General features: G+C 37.6%; 1 protein-coding gene across 8 annotated transcripts in view; it reads left to right on the forward strand.

Annotated features, from left to right (window-relative positions):
- KCNC2 (potassium voltage-gated channel subfamily C member 2) overlaps window positions 1–25,353 on the forward strand; it is a 64,359-nt gene that overhangs the window by 20,656 nt on the left and 18,350 nt on the right. The window lies entirely within an intron of this gene.

A 25,353-nucleotide genomic window follows, 5' to 3' on the forward strand; every position in this document is an offset into this window, starting at 1 on the left:
CATAATAGGTTTGCATTTGGTGCTCAGCAGTCTGAAGGTGATGGTGAATGATGTGGTCCGGCTCCACCGGTGAACGCTGGCAAAGGGGCCCTAGCAGGCCAGCAGTGAGGAAGGTGCTCTGGAGATCCTAGATCTAGGCCAACATGCCCCATGCCAGGATGGAGCCAGACCAGCAGGGCATCCGAGAACAGCGTGGCCAAGCGGGCAAAGAGTCCCTGTGAGGCTAGCAGCAGCAGGTGTAGTAGGCCCAGCAACTGGCCAGCAGCACAGGGGGGAAGTCAATCCCAATGCACTGCATTGCCTTCTGCCTCATCATAGCAGCAACCTGAGCAAGACTCAAGCTCCAGTGTCTCAGCAGCAGCAGGACCAGCAGGTAGGGCGGGTAGATGGAGGCCGGGGAGCACTGAGAGCTTGGCCCGTTGTGGCTGCAGGCAAGCAGATGGGATGGAGAGGGCTGGCCCAGTTTAGCAGCGCCACCATTCCTATCAGCCCCCATCCTTGCTGCCTTCTGTACATGAAAAAAACAAGACACCCCCTGAAAATAAGCCCTAGTGCTTATATTGGAGCTCCCAGAAATATAAGATTGGGTCTTATTTGGGGGGAAACAAGGGTAAGAAAAATACTCTATTATTTATTGTAGATTGTCGTGTAGATGTATATTTGACCATTTAAAAGGATATTTCATTTGAAAATTAATATTGCAAATAGAAGCAATTGAAAATCCATACTAAAATGTCAACTAGCCCATATCTTCTTTTATATATGTAAGATTTTATTTTAATTTAATACAAAGATTTTATTCAATTTGTACTTATTTTAAAATGATAATTATTGCAATTATTAATACATTATCAGTAATGTAAGGTTGGAATATGTGAATTGCAGTTTTGTTTTAAATATAATTCTCGAACGATAATTGTATTATTAGAAAAAGTATTACTGTTATTTTCTCTTCAGTTTCCTTATATCTAATTAAACCTTAATCACAATAGATTAGACATAAAAGATACCTGATTCTTTTCTAGAAAGTTGTAAAAAGCAGTAATGGAAGAGATGATCTATTGAGTCACTCACTTCATTTTTATATCAACTAAATATTGGCAATTATATACTGATATTCACTTGCCTATATTAGGAAATATGTGCATATATTTACTGTACATGGAGGATATGTATATGTATATTTAACTGTTCTGTCCCAAGCCTCTAATATATACTGACGCAGACTTGGCTGTCTGCCACAACTAAGGAGGGAGATAAGCAACCCCTTGGCTAGGAGCCCAGAAAATTATCTCTATGAAAACAAGTCTGGAACTCACGAAATTCTGCCAATCTTTCACTACGCCTGGATTAGTAAACTGTTGTTTCCTGCAAAATTCCCCTCCCGTCGCCCCACCTGTAAGCTCTCCAGGAGGGGCCAATCAGTAGCCACCTGTTCCTATTTCCTTCTGTGAGCCTTTTTCCAAAGCTGCTCCATCCTCCTCTCAGCCCTACGCATACATACGTCAGGGACAGCCTCCCTCTGTTCTTCCTCACTGCTCCCTGACTCAGATGCTATCTGGTGGCCAACAGGCCTCTCTAGGCTCTGACTCCGAACACACCCCCAGAGTCTTCCTCAGCTTCCAGGGCAGTCCCATAGTGTTCATCGCTGTCAGATTCCACCAACAGCTCAGCCAGCCACTGTTGGGCCACAACATTTAACTATATGTAATTTATTTAAAATGTTTATATTTTATGTAAATTCAGAATATTATATTTTGGGAGGTTGGTTAAAACTCCCAACCAAGTGATTTTCATATGATGTTGAAAAAATCATTGCTAATTTGAGCCTGTAATAAAGCTAAGTATGTTCAACTAAACATGAATTGATAGGATCTTGTGGCAGCAGAAAGGCAATATACATTTAGATTACTTTAAGAAATATAGTTTCTGAATCACTATTTAATTCTATTTTTGACAAAATAGCATCTAGTTCTGGCCAATTCACTTTAAGAAGAAGCTGGAATGGTTTCAGTGACCAACAAGAAGGATACCAAAAACAAAAAAATTTGAAGAAAGATGGAAGGAATTGGAAATATTTATCTTTTAGAATATGAAAATATCAGGGACATAGTATCACTTTTGAATATATGAATGGATATCACCCAGAGGAAGATAAAGATATGGTCCCCTCATTCTATAATGCAAGACATAGATATGAAAAAAAAATGGATTCGGTTTACAGAAATGTGGATTCTGAATGAATGTACAGCAGTGGACTGAGCTATCCAGGGGGTATGATATCTGAAAAACTATATGGATTGGGGACCACATTCATACAGTATATGTACAAACTATGAATATTCACAAATACATACAAATTACACTCCAGATAATATTAATCAAGATACAATGCCATGAGATGAAAGTCACTGAGAAAGAGGCTAACAAAAATAAAAGCACATTTATAACCTGAGAAAATGAAAGGAGAAATACTGCTACCTTTTCTACTCCCAAGAAGGAATAGATAGAGATGTGATGTCAGATTGGCTAGCTTCTCATCTCATGTAAAAGAAAAGGCTGTTGCACTCTCCAAGTTTATTCTATATGGAATTGATTGCAATGTTAGATTGGATTGCCTGAAAAAAGCCCCCAAAATTCTGAGAAACCACTGAATGCCTGAAGCACTTGACAAGGCTTCAAAGCACTTTGGATTCACACATCTAAACGCATTGCTTCAAGGCAAGTTCCTGTTTAAGTTTGTGCTTCTTGTGAATTAAAGCTTCATGAAATCAACTCTCCAGTCTGAAGTTGCACATTATAAGAGTCCATCAAAAAGGACTTTAAGAGTTTTATGAGACCATTTATTTTATTAATTTTTTATGCTGTTCATAAAAATTGTTGTTCACTCGGTAAGGCTGTGATGGCGAACTTATGGCACATGTGCCACAGGTGGCACGCTGAGCCATATCTGCTGGCATGCGAGCTCCAGTGCGCATGCGTGCACCAGCCAGTTGATTTTCACCTTCTGGAGGGCTAGGGAAGGCTTCTTTTGCTCTTCTCAGGCTTCAGGAAAGGCTCCGGAGCCTGGGGAGGGTAAAAAACTGGTCCAATGGACTAACCAGAAATTTAAAAAATGGATGATTTCTGAACTTCCAGTTGGCCCGGGGCTATTTTTCACCCTCCAGAGGCTTGGGAGTCTTTCCTGAAGCCTGGGGAGGGCGAAATCTCCCACTTCGGTGTGTGTGTGTGTGTGTGTGATGCGTGTGGGGGGCTGCATGCTCATGCGCAGGTGGGCAGGGTGCAGTGCATTGTGAGTGTGGGGCACACACAATTTTGGGACGCATTTACAAAAAGGTTCGCCCCCACTGCTGTAAGGTGACTCTGGCTGGACCATAGATAGTGGATTTTTTTTTATTTCAGAAAGATGTATCTGGAATTCTCCAGAAGATAGGCTTAAGATCCAATAAAGGCATATAAATCCAATAAACCAAACCAAACCAAACCAAGATACAGAAGGATCTTGACAGACTTGAATATTGGGCCCTCTCTAACAAAATAAATTTCAATGGTGAAAAAAGTAAGATTCTACATTTAGGCAAGAAAAACCAAATGCACAGGCGTAGTATAGGTGGTATCTGGCTCAATTGTAGTAATTATGAGAGTGAACTTGGAGGCCTAGGGGACAGTCACTTAAATATGATCCAGCAGTGTGCAGCAGCTGCCAAAAATGCCAACACAGTTCTAGGCTGCATTAACAGAGGGATAGAATCAAGATCACGTAAAGTGTTAGTATCACTTTATAATGCCTTGGTAAGACCACACTTGGAATACTGCATTGGTTTTGATTGCCACAATATAAAAAAGATGTTGAGACTCTCGAAAGAGTGCAGAGAACAGCAACAAAGATGATTAAGGGACTGATGGCTATATATATATATATAAACAACAGTTGCTGGAGTTCGGTATGTGTAGTTTAATGAAAAGAAGGACTAGAGGTGACATTAAAGCAGTGTTTCAAAATCTAAAGGGTTGCCACAAGGAAAAGGAGAACCTATTCTTCAAAGCACTTGAAGGCAGGACAAGAAGCAATGGATGGAAACTAATCAAGGGGAGAAGCAACCTAGGACTAAGGAGAAATTTCCTGACAGAACAATTAATTAGTGGAACAATCTGCCTCCAGAAGTTGTGAATGCTCCAACATTGGGATGAGATTGGACAACCATTTGTCTGAAATGGTATAGGCAGGGCTTTCTGCCTGAGCAGGGGATTGGAGTAGAAGACCTCCAAGCAGAGGTGGTATTCAGCAGGTTCTGACCAATTAACTAATACAACATAATTTAGCCTCTGGTCAGTTGCGTTTATACCGAAAATGAGAAGCATAGTCTGTTTCTTAGACCAGCAGTTATTAGGGAAAGTAATTTAGGCAGCCAACCTGTACTAGTCATCCTATGCATTGTGATTTTTTTTCTTTTTAACCTAAGAGGGCGCTGTCAGTTGAAATAAGGTTGATGGGAGTCCTTCAGTGTAGCTTTTTGGTCATGCAATTTAGTTTTTTGGAAGTAGAGTTAAGTTTCCCTATAAAGCTCTGTTTCAGAAAATGTTGTTTTGTAATATGTACCACATTGTCCGCAGTAAAATGTCATCCGATTGCTCTTAAAATTCTTTACCATATGTCTTAAAGAAAGGATTTCTTGAATAAGGAATGCTTGAAAAACAAGTTTTCAACTGATAATCTTCTGCGCCATTAAAAAAAAAAAAGAACAGAGTTAGCTAATTCAGGCTAAGCCTAGTTTAATACCTTGTCTTCCTCATGTGTTAATAAAACTGAAACTGTACAGCCTATTGCTTTTTGAATATGAGCACTAACACCAAAAACAATTCTTCTTAGAATTTGGAGTTCTGAGGTGCAGATTTGGCTTTGTAAATGTTCACATGAGAGTGCTGTGGTTGATTAGGTCTTTTTTTGTTTGCTGAACATCTCTTGCATTACAGCTTTTGTTTTCTTTTTTTATGTCTAGTAGCATCTTTGCCTTGCATTGCAAGCTACGGAACTATCCACAATTACCCTCACTTTATTTTTAGCAAGACATTCAGGCCATAATCTTCTGCTTACATCAGGCTTATAGATTCTCTATATTGTTTGTCCTTTTGTAAGTAACAAGTTGATTGTCATTGCACCGCATACAACAAAATTAAATGCTGTCTTCAGTGTACATCATACATAAGAAAACTATAAAAATAAAACAAAAACAATATCCTTCACATTCTATACAATAGAATTGAAAACCCCTGATACTGTATTAATATTACACTAAACGGGATATAGAAAAAGTTGCTTTAGAATACTTAAGTTGTATTTTCCTGTCATGCTAATAATAATTATGGATAATTTCATCTTCCTCTTGTGAAAATGTATTAATACTTTTCAAAGCCATCTAAGTTAACAGTGATCACCTTTTCAATAATTTAACATACAATATATAGAGATATTTTCAGATTGCAGCTGATTCAGAGATGTTAACATTTCATCATGGAAAAGCATCTTTGCCAATCACTTGTATGTCAGACCGAAAGCTGGAGATTTTCTTCATGTACTAACATTCTACGGTATACAGCAATATATTAAGAAAATTCAAGACAGCTTATCACCTGATTGGTTGTTGGCTTTCAGCCTGGCAAATGCATGTCAACTCAGATGACTTCTGGGAGGTATGTTCCAAATTCTAGGCATACATTGCCCACTCCATTGCATTCTGCTGAATCAGCTTTCCTGTAACAAAATTTTCAACCCTAGCTCATGGCTATTTACTGATTTTTTAAAAAAATGATACTCTTTTAATTGTATCATTTTCCTATAGTGCATGTGTTTGGACTTAATAAAGAGATTTGCAGGAGATTCTATTTCTATTTTTCCTGTCCCATGCTTTATATATCTACCCAATGAAAAGTCTGCCTCCCCTCTTTTTTAAATGTGATGTTTGTGATTGTTACTAAGTTACATTATTAGATTTAAGTAGACTGTACTTCCTATATTAAGTACTAAGTTGTTTTATATATCAAATGGGTGGAGCAAAAAACTATGCCTAGACAACAATTTTTTTTTTGTATTGGTCTTAATTGGTAAACTGAAATTATATTAGAGGCTTTTATTATTATTGCAGAAATCTTTTGCATGTTAACTGGATCATAGATACATTCATTTGCCTGGTAAAAACTAAAATTCACCATGATACTGTAGAGAGAATAATTTTACTTTAGTAGCTATCCTACCAATTTTTTAGATTCTTAAAATGCAGATTCTTCTTGTGAGTTTTAATGAAACAAATTCCATATTTGTTAGCTTTCTGCCCCCTAATTGGAGGCATTCTTATAACCAAACAAAAGCAGAATAAACCCCAAATCTATTAGGTTTTTTAGGTCCTACTAGTTTAATTGAGATCCAGGAAGATACACAGCAGCCAGTGTGTCCCATTTGATTATATTTGCTAAGTAGGGCATCTCTCGCAGGTACTGCTTAACAAATCAGCCAGGATAGTCTTGCTTTGTCAGTCGTTAGCCTCATTACATTCCAGTTTTTGCACCCTGAATTGTTTCTGCTCTATAGGACTGAGAAGGGACATAGTTTCTAGCAGTTCTTCACCTCTAATTATTTTTTCTTCAGGAGAAAAAAATTCTCTTCAGTTAATTCCTGAGGGGTGACACTGATTCCCCCGTATCCTGTGAATCGTGATCCTGAAGATGCATCACATTCTTTTATCAGAAGATTCTTTGGACACAGTTGTGACACCCCAATGCACTGATAAGGCAGTTGTATATAAACCCTTTAAGAAACAGGATAAATGTGTTAACCAGAGACCAGCAGGAAGCAATCATTGTCAGCATTCTAAAATATAGTTTCCAAACTTAGGCTCAGTCTTGAATATCGGATATACGTAGGTCATTCAAGTAGTGTAACAACATGACTATTTTGCCATGCCTCCTAGATGTTTCTCTCCCACCCCTTCCCAATCTATTTATTTATGTTTATTCAGTTTTGTTAATACTGTGTCTCTTTTCCCTTTCTGAAAACAATTTCCCCCATTGTCTATGGAGAATCTCAGTAGTTGAGGTCATTGTTGTCCCAAAGGTGCTTTTTCAAGAGGCAACTGGACTTTCTGGTTTTTCTTTGAAGACATTTTGATTCTTATCCAAGAAGCTTCTTCAGTTCTTGACTGGATGGTGGGGAATGGAAGGATTTATACTCCTTGCAGACAGCTGGTCATTTGCATTCTTTTAGAGAGTCATTGAGGCCACTTGGAGGTTTATGTGTGTCCTCAGGGTCACCTGAGTGGTGCAAATGGGTGTGGAGCCTTCTTGAAACTGTTGAAAGGACTGTGTTGTAGATTGGAGATAGATGATGTCACATCCCTCCCTCTCTGTTAAGAGAGGGCTGTTCAATTTTGACACAGATAGCCTCTTTAACCTCTCTTTTAAACCAGCGGTCCATTCTGTCCAAAATTTCTCCAAAGAAAAACCAGAATGTCCAGTTGCCACTTGAAAAACCACCTTTGGGGCAACCATTCATTTAGTATCAATTTGAAGTTATAATGGCACTGAAAAAGTGACTTAGGACTGATTTTCCCGCTTACGACTTGCAGCATGGCCATGGTCATGGGATCAAAATTTGGGCATATGGCAACTGGCATGTGTTCATGACAGTTGCAGTATCCCAGGGACATGTGATCAATTTTGTAAATTTGTAATCTTCCAACAAGCAAAGTCAATGGGGGAAGCCAGATTTACTTAACGACTGCATGATTCACTTAATAAGTATGGCAAAAAAGATTGTAAAATTGAGCAAAACTCAATTTTGGGCTCAACTGTTGTGGTAATTTGAGGACTACTTGTAATTCTGACTTTTTCTGATTTCATGTGTGTAATGTGTTCAGCTACGTAGAAATACAGCAGAGCTTGAAATTCATAATTATTTATTATTTATTCAATTTCAACCAACCAAGACTTATTTATGTCTTTAATAAATGCTTTTATTACTTTTTCATTAAGAAGCTCAAAGTGGCATAGAGTGCAGTCCTAATTTTCCTAAGAAGAATTATGGATGTTATATATTTGGGTCATTATAAGATTTAACAAGCAGTTCTTGCACAATCATGTGTGTAACTGAGTGTTAAAATTTTATTTTTTACATGGATAGAAATAAACGTGGATTGTTACTGTATCATTGAGCTAAGTATCTTTATTCTAAATTTATAAAATCAGATGAGGCAATGCTGTAAACATTTCCCCCCCAATAATTTATGAATCACTATTATTGTAGAAGTTTGAAGAGTATGGTTTCTGAACTAGTTTAACAAGAAAAATCTTAGATTAAGAATCTTCTTGTGTTTTTTAATATCACTGCTTTAAAAATACTTCTAAAAGCATCAATTAGCTCCTCCCTCCCTCCTTCCTTCTAAACATTTTCATGGATATAATTCTTTGATATTGTTTCATTTTACATATAAAAAAAGAACTCTCACCCCAAGTACAGGGGAAAGTAATGTTAATATTCTATGCTTATACATGCAAATTAGATGGAATTTTATATTCAGAGATGTTAGAAGGAAAGGACATCATTATTATCACTTTGTGGCTTGGTTGGCAGCTGTATATTAATAGGCATCCAAGAATGATTAGGGTTATTTTAGATACTGGAACAGAACCATTTTGCAGCTGCAGTTCTTATATAGTGAGAATAATCTGTATCACCAAGTTCTTCCTTTTCTCCCAAATTAATACCCCAGTTCTTTTTTGAAATGCTATTGCACCTCCAATTCAGTGCATAATAAAATACATTGAAATGTCATTATTACACTATAATAAAACTTTGAACAATAAAAGCCTTTGATCAAATATAATGAAAGAATAAAGGATGCACAAGTCAAATTGGAATATTGATTTTTATTGTATCAGATATAAATCTTGCCTTGTCTCCAAAAACACAAAGATGATTACAAAGAACTCCCTCTTTCAGTTTTTCTCCCAACAAAAACTTGAGAAATACTGTTTGGTTCAATGTCACCGGAACCTTTTAAGGCTGACAGTGATTTTCAACCTGGTCCATTATTCCTTTTTAACATAATAACTTCATTGTACTCTGCTTCAACTAGGAATGTTAGAATGTATTTCAGTACATCACTTTAATGGATCTCAATTTAGTAGATACATTTTTCTTTTAAAATTAAAATGGTCACCTGGATAGCACTTGAATTAAATGATATAGTCATTACTTGGAGAAGCAGTTTGACAGTAGTCATTATGGTCTGCTAAAAACGGATATGGTTATGGGCATGCTTCGTATTTAAATTCCAGAGAAGGAAAAAATGATCTGGTGGATCTGTAGTTCTATGGAAAGATCAGGCACTTATGTTGAAGGGAGAAATACAAGATGCTAAGGAAGACTGGATGGCGCATTGGAGCAATTGGGTTAGTGGTGCACTGGAGAACTAGCTGAAGAGAGCTGGAGAGAAGGTTCTGGGAAGATTGATCAATTGAGTGGGTGAACTAGTAGGGCTAATGGCAGTAAGAACAATTTATTTCTCCTAGCTTGGCTTTTGCACCAACCAGTTTTTTTTTCTGAAGAATAGTGTGAGAAGAAAAAGATCCTTCAATAATCTTTACCGCTTATGCTGAGGATAACATTCCATCGACAGCTGTCTTTATAAAGATTGGTGGTCAACTTCATGAAGACAAAGGGAAACATGAGAGAACTTGCACATGGTTTTGTTTAATAGATCACTCTTCACTTTGGAGAATATATGCAATTGTTTCAGGGGAAAATAGCTTCTCATCCAGCAAGATATATTGATAATACAGATGATGATAATACTGAAGATGCTGACAAACGACATCCTTCCCTCTGACCGTGGAAAAAGAAAAACACTGATATCCATAACCATTGTACCTCTCACTCCCAATCCTTAACCTAATGTAGAAGGACACCGTGGTGATAGTATCAAAAGGCTTCTAAGAAATCAAGGAAATCCAGGAGTAATATAATTCTCCCATCCTCAGCCTATCATAGATTATCAAAAAGTACGTCCAATGTTGTCTTAGTATTATGTCTTTTCTTGAATCCACACTAATAGAACTTTTCTGCAAGATACTTTGAAATTAAGAAGATTGGTTTCTGGGCAAAACCTCACCACTCTCAAAGCCAGTGAAGCACCCTTTTACTCAAAAACGCTACATGGATCCAAGAACATGCGACCTTTTGCAAGGTCTTGACCAGCCAGGAAAGTGTACTCATCATTTTTACTGTATATACTCAAGTATAAGCCTAGTTTTTCAGCCCACTTTTTGAGCTGAAAAAAGGCGCCTCGGCTTATACTCGAGTCAGTGAAAAATTTGCCCGAAATGGAGGAGAAAAAGGGGCGGGGCCATGCCGCTGGGTGACGCTCGTGAATGGCCCAGCGCCCCTGAGTTTCCCCTCCCTCTGTGTCAGTTTGCCGCGCAGCGTGCACCGCACCATCCCCCCTCCTCACGTTCTAATGTAATGCAGGGCTATCTTACGATTCCCCTTCCTCCCCCTCCTGCCGCTCTGCAACGATGTCCCACCTCCTCCTTGTTATGGCAAGCAGCCACATAGCGATGTCCCACCTCCTCTGGTACAGTGATCCAATGATAGGAATCACTGTGCCGTGTGTCATAGGAGGCGGGACATCATCATCACAGCGGGACATCAGCATCATGAGGTGAGTGAAGTATTTCATTGAATACACCGGTATTGTGTGATAATAATTTGTTATGCAGAGCAAATTTTTACAATGGCTACTGTATATTTAATGGGCACAGGCAGGCTGTATATGTTATTCAATGGGCAATGGCATTATTGGTATCTATTTTTATTTTTGAAATTTATCGGTAGCTGCTGCATTTCCCACCCTAGGCTTATACTCGAGTCAATAACTTTTCCAGTTTTTTGTGGTAAAATTAGGTGCCTCGGCTTATATTCGGATCGGCCTATACTCGAGTATATACGGTACTTGGTTTTTTTTTGTAATACATGTCCTATAATCTATTTGGTTTTGATTTTAGGATTCTTAACATAAGTTCATAAATTATATATTCATTTCACTTCGATTATGTCAATACTTTACCAGAGAACATGCTTTGATTGTTATATCATTTCATAAGTGCAAAATTGCAAGATAAAAGGGATGGGATTTACTTGCATATTTTATTATGTTCCTTATTTTTTTTTATTAGAAATTGAGTGAACAGGCATGTCAATACAATACAATATAGTAGCAGAGTTGGAAGGGACCTTGGAGGTCTTCTAGTCCAACCCCCTGCCTAGGCAGGAAACCTTATACCGTTTCAGACAAATGGCTATCCAACATCTTCTTAAAGACTTCCAGTGTTGGGGCATTCACAACTTCTGGAGGCAAGTTCCACAGATTAATTGTTCTAATTGCCAGGAAATTTCTCCTCAGTTCTAAGTTGCTTTTCTCCTTGATTAGTTTCCACCCATTGCTTCTTGTTCTACCCTCAGGTGCCTTGGAGAATAGTTTGACTCCCTCTTCTTTGTGGCAACCTCTGAGATATTGGAACACTGCTATCATGTCTCCCCTAGTCCTTCTTTTCATTAAACTAGACATACCCAGTTCCTGCAACCGTTCTTCATATGTTTTAGTCTCCAGTCCCCTAATCATCTTTGTCGCTCTTCTCTGCACTCTTTCTAGAGTCTCAACATCTTTTCTACATCGTGGCGACCAAAACTGAATGCAGTATTTCAAGTGTGGCCTTACCAAGGCATTATAAAGTGGTATTAACACTTCACATGATCTTGATTCTTTCCCTCTGTTTATGTAGCCTAGAACTGTGTTGGCTTTTTTGGCAACTGCTGCACACTGCTGCCTCATATTTAAATGGTTGTCGTCTAGGACTCCAAAATCCGTCTCACAGTTACTATTATTGAGCAAGGTACCACCCATATTGTACCTGTGCATTTCGTTTTTCTTGCCTAAATGTAGAACTCTTTTCACCATTGAATTTCATTTTATTAGATAGTGCCCAATGTTCAAGTTTGTCAAGATCCTTCTGTATCTTAAGCCTGTCTTCTGGAGTGTTGGCTATTCTTGCCAGCTTGGTGTCATCTGCAAATTTGATGAGTTCCCCATTTATTCCCTCATCCAAATCATTGATGAAGATGTTGAAGAGTACTGGGCCTAAACCGGAGCCTTGGGGTACTCCACTGCATACTTCCCTTCATGTAGATGCAGTTCCATTGAGGACTACATGTTGAGTGAGGTTGGTCAGTCAGTTACAAATCCATCTGGTGGTGATGCTGTCCAACCCACATTCTTCTACTTTATCTAGTAGTAGGTTATGGTCTACCTTATCAAATGCCTTACTGAAGTCCAAGTAAATTATATCGATGGCATTCCTCTGATCCACTAATTTTGTCACTTTGTCAAAGAATGCAATAAGATTAGTCTGGCATGATCTGTTTTTGACAAACCCATGTTGGCTTTTGGCTATTACTTTGTTTACTTCTAGGTGTTCGCCAATTCGTTGCTTGATTATCTTTTCCAGAATCTTTCCTGGTATTGAGGTTAGGCTGGTAGGTCTATAGTTTCCTGGATCTATTTTTTTTCCTTTTTTGAAGATGGAAACCACATCAGCTCTTTTCCAGTCCTCTGGTAGTTCCCCGGTGCTCCAGGATCTCTGAAAGATATAATTCAGTGGTTCTGAGACCTCACCTGCCAGTTCCTTCAGAACCCTGGGGTATAATCCGTCTGGTCCTCGTGATTTGAACTCATCTAGGGTAGACAGGTGCTCACTTACCATTTTCTTCCCTATTTCATTTTGTGTTCCTAATCTGATTTTTGTGGTGCTGTTTTTGATAGGTTGGACTTTTATCCCTTTGTGTAAAGACAGATGCAAAAAAATTAGTTAAATAGTTCTGCTTTCTCCCTGTTGCTTGTCACCTTCTTGCCACTTTCTCCCAGCAATGGACCAATTGTTTCCTTAACCCTTTTCTTGTTTTTAACATGTTAGAAGAAGGTTTTTTTGTTATTTTTTACTTTTGTGGCAAGCCTTTCTTCATTGTGAGCCTTAGCTTTCCTTACTTCTTTACAGGCTCAGGCTATTTGCTGATATTCTGCCTTAGTTATGTCCCCCTCTTTCCACTTTTTATACTTAACTTTTTTGTCTTTCAATTTGTCAGAGAGTTCTTTATGCAGCCATACTGGTTTCTTTTGGGATCTGTTATTTTTCTTCTTCATTTGTATTGTGCTAGACTGAGCTTTTGTAATCTCATTTTTCAAAATTTCCCAAGCTTCTTGAGTTGTTTTCCCCTTGAAGATTCTCATCCATGGAATTCTTCCCAAGCTCTAAGTTTATTGAAATTAACTCTCTTAAAATCCAAGACTCTAGTTTTTGTTCTACTACTTGTGTTTGCATAATGCTGAATTCCAATATTGCATGGTCACTTGCCTCCAGGGTTCCTGTGGCTTCAACACCTTCTATCATTTCCTCTCTGTTAGTGAGAATTAAGTCTAATATGGGCGATCCCTTTGTTCCCTTCTCTACGTTTTGGGAAGCAAAGTTGTCTCCTAGGTTCGTTAGGAACCTGTTGGATCTTCCACTTGGTGCAGAGTTTGTTTCCCAGTTGATGTCGGGGTAGTTAAAAGCCCCCATTACTATTGTGGTGTATCTTAGTTAGCTTAGTCTAGCAAAAAGTTCATCTACTTCCTCTGCTTGGTTGGGTGGCCTGTAGTCTAGACCTATGGCAATGTCATTTCCCCCCCAACCTTTAATATTGACCCAAATGCATTCAAGATAGCTCTCATCATTGTTGTGCTCTATTTCTGTAGATATGTAGTTATTTCTTATATATATAATGCAACTCCACCTCCTCTTTTATTTGGTCTATTTCTTTTAAATAATTTAAATCCTTCTAGCTGTATGTTCCATTTGTGGGTTTCATCCCACCAAGTTTCTGTAATGGCAACAATATCGTATCTGCCCTCATTTGAATTTCTAATTCACCCTGTTTATTCCTCATACTCTGTGCATTGGTGTATAGACATTTGAGTCCATTTTGATTGACCCTGTATTTACTGTCTACATAACCTGTGTTATGCCTGATCGCCCCTATTTTCTTGCCACTTGTATGATTCATGCACATGGTATGGCACTCACTATTAAATGCTTGGTTTTGCTTGACAGCAGGAGTGATAATCTTACCCACACAATCATCTATGTTACATGCACTGATAACCCTATGAGTTTTAGATTGCTGGGGACAGAAATGTTCTGTATCAATTAATTCTCTGTCCCCGCTGTTCAGTTTAAATGTTTATCCAGAAAATCTGTGAATTTAATGCCAAATAACTCAGTCTCTTTCTTGGATGGGTGCAAACCATTTCTTTTGTACAGTTTTTCATTGGACCAGCTGCAGACATCTAAATAATAAAACCAAAGCCTTCCCTTTTACACTACTCCTTTAGCCACACATTAAACTCCACTACACGCTGTCCTTTCCCTTTTTGTTCCTTATATACAAGTAAAAACTCTGAAAAGATAAGCCTACAACCTACCCTACTAAGTTCATACCCCAGGCTCTGGAAATCATTCTTCACAAAAAACACATCTTTTGGGGGCAGATCATTTGTGCCAAGATATATAATAGCATCAACGTCACAGTCCTTCCTTGCATTCTTGACTATCTTAAGAATACACCTCTTGTCTCTGCTGGCAGTAGAACCTGGCAGATACCTGACCTCTTTTAAAACTTCCATATCCTTTCCTAAATTTACATCCCTTATGATTGAATTACCAACCAGAAGGTGACTTCTCTTTTTACATACCTTGATTTTTTTGTGCGACTGATGTGTGATACCTGGGTCCCCATTTCGCCTTTCCAAAGAAAGTTCTTCATTTTGGACCATGATCCCCTGCTTATTTGAGCCATCATTATCACAACTACCTTGACCTGTCTCTTTAGTGTCCCCATTAAGGTCAGCAAGGGGGCTATATCTGTTATGCTGGGTCACAGCAAAAGCTTTGTGTTTATGGTTCACAGCTCTTACCCTCCCAGATCCCACGGTTGTCCAGACTGCTCTTCTCCTGCAGGATCTTTGTGGTACAGGGGGATGATAGCGTTGCATCTCCATAGTGTGGAATGGCCAAATTGGGCACCTAATTTCTGCTTGGAGAGCACAGATTAGAGATTCTAGATAGGTAATCTGTCTATATAGACTAGTAATTTGTTTACAAAGGGGAACAGTATTCAAATTTGGGAAGAGTACTGTGAAAGACAGGTGCAAAATAGCTATTACATTGAACTAAGCCGGTCATTTTGAAATAAAATAAAATCAGAACCTCAAGCACACTAATCCAGAATGTATTATTGCTATTTTGGTTTATAGATATATGATTCGTGCGCCGTTAGGCACCCGGGCTCGTATCTAATCCTCTTTGTCTCTCTGACTCCCCCCCCCCCTTGTAGAAAACAGTTCCAATCACCAGCCTCAGGAAAGATTAAAAAAAATGTCAACAGGGCATGTGCTAAAAGGATAGAGTGGTTGTATTGATAATTTACCATTGTTTTCATGTACATATGGATTTCATTAGTGATTTTTAGATTGAGAAGTCAACTTCTGGAATTATTTTTCCAAAATGAACAGAAGCAAATCTAAGTTTGGTATATGTGTATAGAATATGTGCATATAAAATGTGTGTGTGTTTAAATAAATAAATGAAATGGTGGACTACCTTGGTTTCTATCAAGAAACAATACTTTTGCTGAGAAATAAAATATATAGGCAAATAGGATTCATATTTTGAAGTGGTAAGTGGAAAATAATTTAGATGTATCTCAGCTAAGCCTTGAAATTTGCTGATTGCTTCTCAAATAATATTTCCTCCCAGCTTTTCAAGCTGAATTATTAAAAAGTATAGCATGGCAATGGCAGCTTAGTTGATGTAAACAAAAAACAAAAAAGTTGATGCAAATAAAAAAACATGAAGAACAATAAGGAATCGATGGAAGGCTCAATATATAATCAGCTGCTCTTTATATTGACTTACCACTTCTGACTTTAAAAGAAATAAGCTAGATCACGGGTACCAAACTCGCCACAACACATTGCTGTCATGTGATGTTTTATGACCTTTTCCCCATTCATGGAGTTGCAGAGCGTGTGGCCTGCACGTGAAGCATCTGGCCCGTGGGCTGCCAGTTTGACAACCCTGAGCTAGGTCAACCCATCTGTTTTCATCATAGTTGCTGATAAATATATATTTACATGAGAACTGATGTGAAGGAAGTAGTTAAAGGAAGGAAGTAGTTATTTAAATTCTTTTCAATTGTGTAAATTTTTTTTTGCATGGTGCACTTTACTGGAATTATCCAATCCAGTTGAAACAAATTTACCAATTTAGATTGATGAATGACAAGCAACACATTTGGGACTTCTTAGATGTATAGCAAATAGTTCAAAACTAATAAACAATATAGTCCTTTTTTTAATTTGCCCACTTTGCAGTTGAAGAGGACAATTTCACAGTGCTTTATTTAGTGGAAACAAAGACACAAAAAGAAAATAAAGTAGCTTAGATTCTTTTACACACTTGTTTTACCTATTCTGCGTTATGGTTTTGGATCACTTGAAGAAGGGAGAAGATTTAAAAACCAATTGGTTAGCATGCTGACAGATGCACCGCATATGTGCATGTTTCTATTTTCTAAAAATAATGGTTACAACAAAGACTAATAGCATTGAAATGGTGGATAGTACAACTTTTCTGCTCAGTTTGCACCAAACACACAATTTGCAATAACGTAAAAATGCATGATAAAAGTAGAACAAACAGTGGCAAAAGTAGGAGGATAACCTGTCCTTTTAAAGAAAGATCTAAGACCTTTTATATATATCACAAACTTAACTTTTTTAAAGCTTTCATATTACTTCAAGAAAAAAAAGCAAAACTCAAGAGCAATTCTACAAAATTAGCTTTAATAGTCCTCTTGCTCCAAGTACCGTATTTAGAGAGCTCAGGAAAAACTCAAAGTTGTCAATCACAAAATATCTCTTTTCCTTCTCACTCTGAGAACTTAGAAAAAAATGAATCAATTTTTGCTGACACTATCTTTAGCTATTTATGGATACTCTTTTTTCCATTGTCGCTTGTCCTGAAGTAGAGAAACTGCTCTTGTTTGATAGTTGAAGGCACAGTCACAAGATTTCTTAACAATGAAAACCCGATTCATCACAATGTAATTTTATTTGATTGATAAGAATCAGGTTCTGTTTTGAAAACATGTGACATATATTGAATTTTGCTGGAGAACTGGTAACATATTTTAAAACTGTTATTTTGTATCCAGTGTCCTTCAGTTCCATAACCACTAATAAATGGCTCCAAAGAGATAAATTGATCATAACATCATACAGCTTGAAAGAAAAAGTGTATTTAACTTTTGACTAAAAGACTGGCATAAATCAAAGTGTGCAGTTGAACAAATTACTACAATATGGATATATATATATATATATATATATATATATATATATATATATATATATATATATATATATATATATATATATATATATATATATATATATATATATATATATATATATATATATATATATATATATATGTAGGTCTCTAGTTGTTCGTTTTTTCTCCCACGTAGAATTGGAGATGTCTTGGCGACGTTTCGACGAAGTCACATTCGTCATCTTCAGGCTGCTGCTGACTACTTCAGGTTTGGTGTTTCCAGGAGTAGGAAACCTGAAGTAGTCAGGAGTAGGAAACCTGAAGTAGTCAGCAGCAGCCTGAAGATGACGAATGTGACTTCGTCGAAATGTCGCCAAGACATCTCCAATTCTACGCGGGAGAAAACCCGAACAACTAGAGACCTACATACTAACACCCGCGAAAACCTCAGAACATTATATATATATATATATATAACCTCAGATAAATGCATATTCCAAGACAGTTTACAATGTGATTTTATTATTACAGTGGGGGAGATAATAGGAGTACTATAGAAATGCTTTCATTTCCTATACTATTCATTTTCCTTTCACTGAGGAAAAATATACATGGTATGGAAAATCCATCATTAAACTTGCACAAATGTATGTTATTATGTTATTATTGCCTTTATTTGTATGCCGCCCTTTTCCCTGAGGGGACTCAGGGCGGCTCACAATTCAAAAAGGGAGGGGGAAAAGACAAACAATAGACAATACAGCATGTTAAAAAGAACACAACAATCGCACAATTCAAGTGGGGCTACAATCTTAACCCCAGGCCAGCCGGGACAGCCAGATCTTTACAGCGGCGCGGAAGGACTGGAGGGTGGTGAGGGTCCGAATCTCCATGGGGAGTTCGTTCCAAAGGGACGGAGCAGCCACCGAGAAGGCCCTCCTCCGGGTAGTTGCCAGTTTGCACTGGCTAGAAGATGGGATTCGGAGGAGGCCTAATCGATGCGATCGAATCGGTCTAGTGGAGGTAATTGGCAGTAGGCGGTCTCTCAAGTACCCAGGCCCACTACCATGAAGGGCTTTATAGGTGATAAGTAGCACCTTGAAGCGCACCCGGAGATCAACAGGTAGCCAGTGCAGCTCGCGGAGGATAGGTGTTACGTGGGTGAACCGAGGTGCACCCACAATCGCTCGCACGGCCGTATTCTGGACTAGCTGGAGTCGCCGAATGCTCTTCAAGGGCAGCCCCATGTAGAGCACATTGCAATATTCCAGCCTAGAGGTCACAAGGGCACGAGTGACTGTTGTGAGGGCCTCCCGGTTCAGGTAGGGACGCAACTGGTGTACCAGGCGAACCTGGGCAAATGCCCCCCTGGTCACAGCTGACAAATGATGTTCGAAGGTCAGCTGTGGGTCCAGGAGGACTCCCAAGTTGCGAACCCTGTCTGAGGGGCGTATAATTTGACCCCCCAGCCTGAGAGATGGAGTACTTGGCCAATTCATGGGAGGGAAGCACAGCAGCCACTCGGTCCTCAGTGGCTGCTGAAATAGATGCAACCAAAGGCAATCCAAAACCACATAGGTGAAATACAGCTTCCCCTCCTCTCTTCCTTTGGAAGAAAATAGTGAAATGGGAGTAACGGTGAACAAGGTGTTTGTAAACAGATGACTATGCACCCAGAATTTCAATCCAGGGAGATTTTTCACCCTTTTTCTTAATAAATAGCATGCATTGAAAAGTGGGGGATATGTACCCCATTTGTAGCAGCAGAAGTCAACTCAATTTCTTGCTTTGTCTGTTAACAATATGTACCATAGGGAGCTCAGCTGTAGCTTCCATCAAATATGTAAAATAAAATGAACTGACTAACTGTTTATAAAGATAATAGTCATAAATGGAAAAAGCTATAAAAATAACAGAGTATAAAATGGGCTGTCAGAAGAATATAGCATCATAACACTAGCAATAGCATTTAGCCTTATATACCGCTTTACAGCCATCTCTAAGCAGTTTACAGAGTCAGCATAATGCCCACAACAATCTGGATTCACATTTTACCAGCCGCGGAAGGATGGAAGGCTGAGTCAAACTTGAGCTGATGAGAATCAAACTGGCTGGCAGTTTAGCCTGCATTCTAACCACTGTGCCACCACGGCTCTCATAAAAATATTACGAAAACCATTACAATCAAGATAATTCCAAAATTATTTAGAATAAACATTTGAAATAAAAATCATCTTACAGGTCTGTGGAACAAGGAGTATCAATGTTCCACCCTGGAGAGAATTCTATTCTGTCTTTGTGAGGAAAATTCCTCTTAGAACAATTTAATGCATATATTGAATAAAATATATGAATTTATAAACAGCTAATTGGTTTCAATTTTATTCTGAGGTCTTTCTTTAGAGGCAGCAACAGAAGCAGAATTCTTTATAGAAATTAAGTCTTGATGATTTAAAAAAAATATGCTTGGGAACCTTTTCCAGAAGAATGTTACCTTTTGGATTCTATAAAACCCAATGCAGTGTTAATCTAGATCCAACCAACTGTAATATATGGAAAATTAAAAAATCCCTTTTCATCCTTTTGGTGGTATGTGACTTCTTCAATATCGGGTCCTCTGCCAGAGGTGTTTGAAGGTTCTCCAAAGGATCTTAGCTGTTCCTAACACTGTACTCTTCTGGACAGAGAACTCTGATGTTATTCCTGTATCTGTTGAGGTCACTCTCCCAGCTTAACAGCCCCAAATGCTTCTACCACCACTGATATCACTTTGGCTTTTACTTTCTACATCCTCTTCCAGTTTCACTTTCAGGCCCTGGTATTTCTGCAGCTTCTCATGCTCCTTTTCCTGAGGTTGCTCTCATTTGATTCCACCATGTCTCTTTCTCTGTGTGTGCACACACACATAAACATTGGAATAAAGTTCTAAATATCCATACTAATATGGTCACTACTTCCAATCCAAAGAAATCTGATCAAATTCTGCTGGGTTGGAGACAGAGCAATATAGTTACACACAATGTACTTTATTCACATCACCTGAAAGTTCGCTAATGGAGGTTTAACAAATTTAATATATAAATCCCTATTTCAGGATATGCCCAGCTATTTTGTTCATCTTAAACTATAAGGGTAGTCAGTGCAATCATTTATATCCTATGCAAATCTGTACTCTACCTCAATATCCATTTGGAACACTCTTACCATGCACAGTAATAGCCCTTGGAAAAAACCTAAAGTATGATAGAAAGTAATCATTGCCTGGATGTACTTCCCATACAACATCATCAAATAATCAAAACTTGTCATTTTAGAGATGGATAAAAGATAAATGTCCTCACTAGCGAGCTTTAACTCCATTCGAAATGAATAAATTAAATCAGTTTGCCAGATATGCTAAGCAAAAGCCTGCCAAGTTGTAAATCATCTTTTTGGAGAGGTGTGTAGGTGTGTCCATTGTAGGGAGAAAATTATGATCTTGTAAAAATAGGCTCTTATTTTTAGGTTTTATTCTGGAACTCAAATTGCTATCATAATTGAGGTACGCTGCTGGGCAAATGGATAGTGAATTATCAATATACTTCAATTCAGGTCACATTTGCTTAACTGCCAAGTGTAAACATTGTGAGGGAGATAAATACATAGTTATTAGGAAGAAGTAGCATTTAACTCAATTAGAATTGCTATAGCTCAATGGTCACATAGAGAAAGATTAATAATTTCTGCTTGTAACCTGTGGAGACAAACAGATCTATCCCAGCACTTACTCTGCCACACTTCTTATTAGTTGAAGCAGTGATCCATTTTATCTATCAAATTCTGTATAATAACTGTACAACTGTATAATAAAGGAAGTGTCTGATCTTTTACTAACAAGCCATGCTCCATGAGATCAGGGAAAGATTATATGGCAATAGTATACATCAAGATAGATGATATTTTGCAAAGTACTGGGATGGGACTTGAAATCTGAATCACTTTGCTTGCCAAGTAAAACAAGGAGGGTTCTCTAGAAATCCTTGCAGCTTCAGCAATGAGATAGAATCTAACACTTGATGACAGGATAGAACCTGCAGATGAGAACAGCTAATACATGATAATGAAAAATAGTGCCCCATATATCTTATTCCCTGTGATGTCTGCAAAGGAAACACCAATGTATCTTTTGCTGATTCCTGGGAGACTGATTCTGGAACCGGGGCTTCTGATTTATGAATCTTCAAATGATGATGGTGGTGAATCTGTATTGTGGAGACTATATTATATTCCTGGTACAGGTTTATATAACATCAAAGGGCTGGAAAGGACCTTGGAAGTTTCTATTCCAATTCCAGCTCCTTGCATGAGGCAGGAGTCCTTCTATTATCCAAGACAAATGATTGTCCAATCTTTTCTTGAAAACCTCCAAGTATTTAATGTAGCCTCTTCATAAGTTGAAACCATCATGATATTAGAAATTGATAGAGACAGCAGGTTGAGATGATTGTGTTGAGACTGTTGGGACATCCTTAGTTGATATTGTAATCTCTGTTTCCAGTTTCCTTGCATTGACTCTAATGCTGCTGAGCCCTGCAAGAACTCAAAGGACATACTCTCTAAAGTCAGGGAGACACTGTTATGGGAGAGAAATGGCCATTTGTTTTAAGCATCTAAGCTGGTTGCAGGATAATAATATCCCCACCCTGTCAGTTACCTTTGGCTTTAAGTGTTTACATGGGATCTTCCCCAAGATAACTTCACTTTCGATTTCAAGAGTTTTTATAAGTGTTAGATGAAGTATCTGATAGAGTGATTAAGTCTTTGGTCATTTCCATCCCTAGTTCCTTCTGGTTTGTCATTTTCAACTATCTAGAGCTAAGTCAGTTAAAGGGACACAGTTGTCCACCCCTTGTCTGGTTGTTGATATCAGGAATACATTAGAGTATCTTATACAGCTGCAAATGGATCCATTGCCTCAGTCTGCTAAGCAATGACAAGCTGCTGATTTTTCTTGTTGCCCTTCCTGGGAACTCCAGGGAATCAAAGAACCTCCAATTGATTTTAACAGTTTTGTTGTTAGAATTCTCAATTCAAATCAAATACACAGCTAAAATTAAAAATAGCTAAATGATTGTATAAAGAGTAATTTGCTATTTTGTCCAGATAAATTTTGTCATATTAGTATAATTAAGTTTTATAAGAATATATACAAAATATAAGTACATAAAAGTACATATTAAAAAGTAGTTGAACCAATGAAGGAGAATATTTGTAGCTAAGAATTGAAATGTAGGGTCCTCGATGCTCTCTAAGCTTGCTTGTTTTCTTGCAGATGTTTCATTACCCAGGTTATCCTAGGTAACATCATCTGTGCTAGTGAGATGTGCTGTTTGCTGTCAGTTTATATTCCGTTGTCTTGCCTGTCTGTGTGGGTGGGGGCGATCTTAGGCATTCTTTGGTTGGGCTGTTTACTGATGGCTCTTCGACAGTTTCTTGATTGGGGTTTCGCTTACTTGATTGTTGGTTTGAAGTTGACCTGATGATGTTACCTAGTTAGAGTAATTAAACATCTGCAAGAAAACAAATAAACTCCAAGAGCACCTAAGACACCTCAAAGTAGTCGAAATACTGGCATCTAGCATTTGGCTTCTCTATCACTATTTATTCTTATATTGCAAAAATATATGTATTTGTGGAAAACTTTGTACTGTTCTTTGAATATATGTTAATGAAGTTGGCCATTTTCCATGTCACAATGGATCTAGTCACTGCACTTTGCTGAATATTGAAAAGCAGGTTTCCATAAATGATCTTCAAAGATGAACCCACACTATAAACTACAAAGGGATACTACTTTAAGACTGATAAACTACATCCACAGCTATTCTTCCCCTTCTCTTCCAACACCATTGTCTTTTTAATAAAGAGAGCAAGTGATATAAATATTATGCAATCTGTACTATTAAACTACAATAACTCAGCATATTTATTATATTAGAAATGTGAAAAATGAGTTCCATCAGAATATTGAAAAAGAAACAACTCTTATAATATACTATGCAAAGCAGGTAGATAATTGCTTGTTTTCTTAAAGACATGTAGTGTCTCCCCCCCCTTTATTCATAATGTCAGGTTCTTATATGAATCATTTGGGAATGATGTTGTGCTCTGCCTGTTAGAATAATGATCAGAATTATGATTTTAAAATACTAACAATAGTCTATGTTTTCAAACGCTTTCTTTCAGGGGTGGGTTCCTACCAGTGTTGGTACTGGTTTGCTTCACACATGCACAGTTCACTGTAAATTGTTCTGTGCTGTGCTCAAAGAACATGAAAAACTACTAAAAAACATGCTGCAATGGCAGTGGAGACTGGGGAATTGGTTCAGGGGCATGGCCAGCCTGGGTCGCTGCCAGTTCTGTGACCCAGGCTAAATTATCACCAGTAGTTCACCCAAACTGGTGCAAACTGGTAGAAAGCCACCTCTGCTTTCTTTGCTATCCAGAAATTAGCAGAGGATTTTAAGGATGCTACCTTAATTTCATTTTTAAAAATTGGATTTTTAAGGTAATCTAATTTGAAAGATTTATTTCACAGATGAAAGTTTACTTTCCTTTTTTTAGTTTCTGAATGCTAGTGAGAAGTAATATTATACTAGATGAGTAGATCCAGATAAAATCTTCCTTCAGCCACAGTTGAATGACTTGGCTAGACACATCTAACCTACTTTGCAGTTTCATTACTGTGGGGAGAAAATGAAGAGAGTCTGCTATTGTATGCTGCTTGAATTCCTGGAAGAATATCAACCATGATAGAAAAAAATGTAAAATAAAGCTATACACTATTTCCTTTGTCTCTTTCCCCCCATAGACTCTCCCCTCATTTCCCTTTGCTGTCCCTGCTCTCTCTCCACTCACACATGTAAACTGGATCAGTCCAGACTACTGTATAACATGGCCATGTTTCTGCTTCCTATCACTAGGAATACAGTAAAAAAGCCCTCACCTAAGCGTTCATCTAGAAAACAGGAGATTAGAAACCGCAGGTATTTTATTCTCATCAAGCATGTACCCTTGACTATCTCAACATGGCATCCTCTTCACAATGGAATCCTTACCTCAGCTGTCTTGTTACAAAACCATAGCTTTGCTTTACATTAGAAAAAATGCATTTTCCTTTATTTAAACACTTATCTCACTTGCTCAAAACATGTTCATGAACCAGCTTTTTAAAATTTCCTGCCTCTCAACCTCAAAATTTATAAAATCTTCTGTCTTTCTATTGTTTGGGATCCCTCTTTTGTGGAAAGCTTTCATATATATATATATTTCCAATAAATTTTCCATATGGGTCTAATGTTTCCTTGCCATTTGTAAATATAGAATTTTTCCTAGAAGAGTTATTTCTAAAGTATTTTGAAAAGAACTGTTTTCAATATAATTTCTCTAGGGGAGTTTCTGTTTCATAACATTATATATATATAGTAACTTCTCTGAATAAAATTGTATTAGCTCTTCTAACCTTTACTGGTTCTGTTAGCATTTTTTTGAATAAACATCAAAATATTTAAAACAAAATCAAAGTTTTATTTTCTTACTTCAAAATATAATTTGGATAATGTATCAAGAGACTCAATATGAATTATTATTTGTATTTTCCTTTTATATTCATGTTTCAAATTTTCCTAACTATATGTTAATTTTGTTAGTTTGTCTCACTAAATTATAGATAAAATTAAGATAAATCTTTATTATAAATTATAAATTGTTTATGCAAATAATGCTACTTAATTCCTTCTAGAGCACTAGAGCTGAATTGTGTTGTCACTTTTTTCCCTGCTGAAAATTAAATATGGAAATCATTGCATTGTATTATATGCAAACATATAATAGTTTCAT

Source organism: Thamnophis sirtalis, unplaced genomic scaffold (genome assembly GCF_051295495.1).
Source record: "Thamnophis sirtalis isolate CommonGarterSnake01/CBP01778 unplaced genomic scaffold, rThaSir2_p1.2 scaffold_9, whole genome shotgun sequence".
Classification (NCBI taxonomy): domain Eukaryota; kingdom Metazoa; phylum Chordata; class Lepidosauria; order Squamata; family Natricidae; genus Thamnophis; species Thamnophis sirtalis.